Source organism: Plectropomus leopardus, chromosome 13 (genome assembly GCF_008729295.1).
Source record: "Plectropomus leopardus isolate mb chromosome 13, YSFRI_Pleo_2.0, whole genome shotgun sequence".
Taxonomy (NCBI): Eukaryota; Metazoa; Chordata; class Actinopteri; order Perciformes; family Serranidae; genus Plectropomus; species Plectropomus leopardus.
This window is the reverse complement of record NC_056475.1, coordinates 715,682-720,346: the sequence shown is the minus strand read 5'-3', so window position 1 is coordinate 720,346 and position 4,665 is coordinate 715,682. Positions and strand designations below refer to the sequence as shown.

Below are 4,665 nucleotides of genomic sequence, written 5' to 3'. Positions count from 1 at the left end.
ACCCAAACTGAACGCCTCCAACGTCTCTGAACGCCTCCAAACGGCTCCAAACGGCTCCAAACCCAACTGAACGCCTCCAAACGGCTCCAAACGGCTCCCGAACGGCTCCAAATGCCTCAGTACACCTCTGATCTCAAAACTCACAAACTTCTTTTATCGGACAGCGAGATCTTCGTCTTCATTATGATTCAGGATTCATGCAAATTTTTAATAATAAATTTCCAGGACTTTTCCAGGACTTTGAGGCAAATTTTAAGGACCACACATTCTCTGAAATACTCATCAGCTCTTTTTCATTACTGTCAAATATATTTTTAAAGATAAATAATATTTAAAAATGAATGAACTCAGAACAGGATCAGAACTGACTATTGAAATATAATTCAGGGACTGTTTGTTATTTATGAGGGGGCTCAAAAAGGGGGAGGAATGTCAAATAAGTTTTGAAAGGCTGGGGCGGGACTTAGGATTTTTTGTTTTGGCTTAAGAGGAGGGGCATAAAACTTAAAATGGCTGGATTTTGTCTTTATTTCACATTTTAGTTTTTTTCTTTCTAAAAATTCGGGCCATTTAAAAAAAACGTGGCACACGAAGGAGGTTCTCACGATTTGCTTTCTGTAAAATGTTTTGGCAATTTTCTTTTTCTGTTAAAAAAATTTTGGCTTTTTTTTCTTTTAACATTTTTGGCAATTTTGCAAGAAAAAAAATAAATATATAGTTTAACTTAAACATTTTTTAGAAAACATTTTTGTTGAATTTTTAACAAAAAAAACATTTTGGTTTTAGGGGTGGAGCATACAACTTTAAATGGGTGCATTTCGTATTTCTTATTCTGTATTTTTTTTTCCTTAAAAATGGTGATGGTTAAAGAAAGACATTTTAACAAATTTTTTTCTGCATTTTTGGAGGATGATTTTTGAAGACATATTTGGGGTTTTTGTTTTTTTCCTTTAAAGATTTTGGGGTTTTTTAAAAAAGGGTATATTTAGTTTTCCAAAACTTTTCCAGGCTTGGAAGTTCCTATTTTTTTTTTTTTTTTAATTTTTATGTATCTTCATCATGATGCAGGAAACAAACTCGCTCACAGGGAACATTTTAATGCTTCACTCAGGCGTTTTTCTTTAAACAGTTATTTTCTGTCACTCTGAGAAAAGATTGAACTCACCGAGACGAACGACGAAACCTCCTCATGACGGCCAGGAAGACGTGCACATGGACACCAACGAAGAAGAACAAGAGAAAACAAAAATGAAATTAGAAACATTTTTAACTTTGAGAGTTAAAGACATGATGAAGAAATCTAAAACTCGGACAGAAAATAATCCATTTTTAAACCAAAGAGTCGACTTTTTCTTCAGGGTGTAAAATTCTCCAAAAAACAGATTTACAGCGTTGTGAAAACTACAGTCACCAGGTACATTTGTGCCAAAATTAAAAAACTTCCCTCCCGCTGTTGTTCAGATAAAACTCCAAAAACACATTAAAAATCAGATTTTTTTAGCAAAAATCATCAAAAATAAAACCAGAAAAACACTTAATATATTTAAATGTAAGTAATATAAAATATATTAAAGGTTACCTTTTTGAAAGTCGTGAACAGCTGACTGGCTGCAGGTCACATGACGACACGTTCGTCTGTTTACGATGGTTCTTCATGGGTGTGCAGTGCATTGTGGGACACTGACTTCATACAGCGGGCTGCGGACACGACCGCGTGTCCTCTGTATGTCAGGTGCATGATGGGAGCTCACGGGGTCGTCTGTAAACGTGCTGTTTTTGTTTCATATGTATATATCAGAGTGGAGTTATTATTAGTTATTATCGTATTGAGTTTCAGCGTCAGTTTGGTTCACGATGGAAGTTTGATCATAAATAAATCATCTGTTGACTTTTGACTCTAATTTGAATTATTTTTATATTTATGTATCGCTGATCAGAGAAATTTAACCCTCGTGATAACTGTGTGTGTGTTGATGCATGTGTCCTAAATGTAGTCCAGATTGTGTATCTGAGTGTAATCAGTGAATTTGCAGCTCAGCTCCTACAATAAGTCTAAAATACACTGTGGAAACTAAATAGTTACATTCAGACTGTTCAGGTCCAAAAATGCTCCATTGAAACCCATTCAAACTGACATTTTTGATCCCACAGCCATCAGAGCAGAAAAACAGGACTTGTATTATTTCTGGGTGTCATTCTGGGCTTTTGACTCGGAATTTGTCATTTTGACTATTTTCCACCTGATGAGGTCATTTTGACCATATTTGGCATATGGAGGAAATACATGCTATTTCCACTAGGTGACCTGTCACAGTCAATGTAGCTGCTGATCACTGACATATCCCAGACTGTCAGCAGCTACACTCACACACTGACATATCCCAGACTGTCAGCAGCTACACTCACACACTGACATATCCCAGACTGTCGGCAGCTACACTCACACACTGACATATCCCAGACTGTTAGCAGCTACACTCACACACTGAGGAGGAGGAGACTCAACTTCATTCAATATTTGTGTTTTTTCATCTAAAAACATCATGAAATCACGACAAAACCCGGCATTTAAAGGGTTAAAATTCTGGAAAATAATAAATATTTGATTTTTATAATTAGGACTGATGTTGGTTAAAAAAATAATCTGGATAAAAATAAAAATCATATTAATGTATAGTATCTATAGCTTGATTTTGTGTGCAGAGTAGTATCAGTGTGAGTATTTGCACCAGAACAATAATGCTTAAAAATGTAGCTGCTGATCATTAACAGATCCCAGACTGTCAGCAGCAAATATAAAATTGTTTTTTTTAAAATCTACTTTGCATGTAGCATATTAAATAATTCTTATTTTTTTCTATCTAAAAACATATGACATCATGACAAAAACCTGGCACTTAAAGGGTTAAAATTCTGAATACTGAAGAATATTTGATATTTCTGATTAAGACTGATGGTGAAAAAATATCTCAGTGAAAGTAGAAAATCATATGAATTTGTTTATTAGTGCGTTCACTGAAATGTCAGCTGCTGCAGACACAGAGACGTCTGAAGGTTAACCAGCAGGTGGCGGCACAGACTGGAGACAGGAAGCAGCTGGTCTGTGAGGGGTTAAATTCTGCTGCTGCACCTTTAAAAACACAGAGAGCCTCATGAGTCCACCTGAAGACCAAACTCAGGGCTTACAGCACACACACTCTGCTCCTTCAAAGTAAAAGTCACAAAACACAGCAGCTTCCTTTTCACATCCAGAACAGACACGAGTCACGAGTCACGAGTCACGAGTCAACGCCAACAAGTCCTGAGTAAAAACAGCAAGTCTCAAGTTAAAATAAGTCACAAGTTAAGATATCAAGTCACAAGTTAAAATATCAGGTCTCAAGTTAAGATAAGAAGGCACAAGTCAAGATAACAAGTCTCAGGTCATAATAAGTCAAGTCACAAGTTATGATAACAAGTCACTGGAAAAGTGATTGTGAAGTTCCATGACTTTTCCAGGTTTTCCATGACCTTTGGAACCCTGATTTCACACAAACAGCTGTTTCATCGAACAGCTGTCCGCGAGTCAGGACTTGTGTGGGACTCGCTGGCTGCTGAAACACATTTTTGGTCAAACATACAGAGTTTGTGTTTTTTCGTCTTCGCGTCACAGACGCTGGTAAATGTTGCGTAACGTCTTTTTTGTCACATTTCCTGTCGCATTAATTTCACCTTATAAGGTTTCCTCCTTCACAGCGCTGCGTTTCCTCCTGCCGTCTTCGCTCCTCCGTCCAACCACGTCCTCCCGCTCAGAGGACAAACCGCCAGCTGTGATTGGTCAGAAGACCTGAAGTTCACCTGAAAGGAGAAACAGATATTAACTCTTTTGTCGAAGTTTCTGCAGAAACAAAAGTCAAACTGCTGCTCTGCGCTCCTCAAACGCACCACAACCAGCTGCTCTCAACCAAAAAATATTCAAAACAAAAGAAAAAACCATCAGTACATAAAATAAACACATGCACATAAACAAGCAAAAGACAGTCTGCAGTTTTAGCTGCAAAATATGTGAAATATTGTCATAAACTGAGAGAAACAAGCTCTACACTAAATGTTTCTATGCAACTAAAATATAATACGTGTCTAAAATATACTTCTGCAATGTTTTTATTCATTTAATCAACAGTGTCAGAAAAACACTGATGCCAATAAAGTTGATTTGAATTTGAATCAGCGTGAAGCTGCAGAGAGCAAAGATGACAGACTGGGCGGTTTCGGGTCGTTTTCGGGTCACACTGTGCAGAGAAAAGTGAGCGTGGGCGTTTTTTTTAATTAAATTACAAATTACAAGAATAATCTAAAATAAAATAATAAAATGTATTCTGCTACATTTTCTTTGCAGACAGTCAGGAGTATGTAAATAAACACCTGAAATCTTTCAAAATAAATGAGATCTGTATGTATGTGTGTGTGTCTGTGTGTGCATGTGTGTGTGTGTGTGTGTGTGTGTGGTGTGGTTGCACTGGATGCACGCTGTGTGTGTTCATGCTTGTTATACGTTTTCTAAAATAAGATGAAAGTTTATGACAATATTTGCTGAAATGTGATGAGTTTGTTTGTTTGTTGGATTATTATTATTATTTCTATTATTATTATTATTATTATTATTATTATTATTATTTCTATTTC

The 4,665-nt window shown here is 36.4% G+C and overlaps 1 long non-coding RNA gene across 1 annotated transcript in view; it reads right to left on the bottom strand.

Annotated features, from left to right (window-relative positions):
- Window positions 1-3,015: 3,015 nt before the first annotated feature.
- The window catches only part of LOC121952547, a 5,831-nt gene continuing 4,181 nt past the window's right edge, over window positions 3,016-4,665 (bottom strand). Inside the window, exons 2-3 of the long non-coding RNA XR_006106451.1 lie at window positions 3,712-3,837; window positions 3,016-3,130 (exon numbers count right to left, since the gene is read on the bottom strand). This is a non-coding gene — a long non-coding RNA (uncharacterized LOC121952547). The remainder of the gene's footprint in view (window positions 3,131-3,711; window positions 3,838-4,665) is intronic.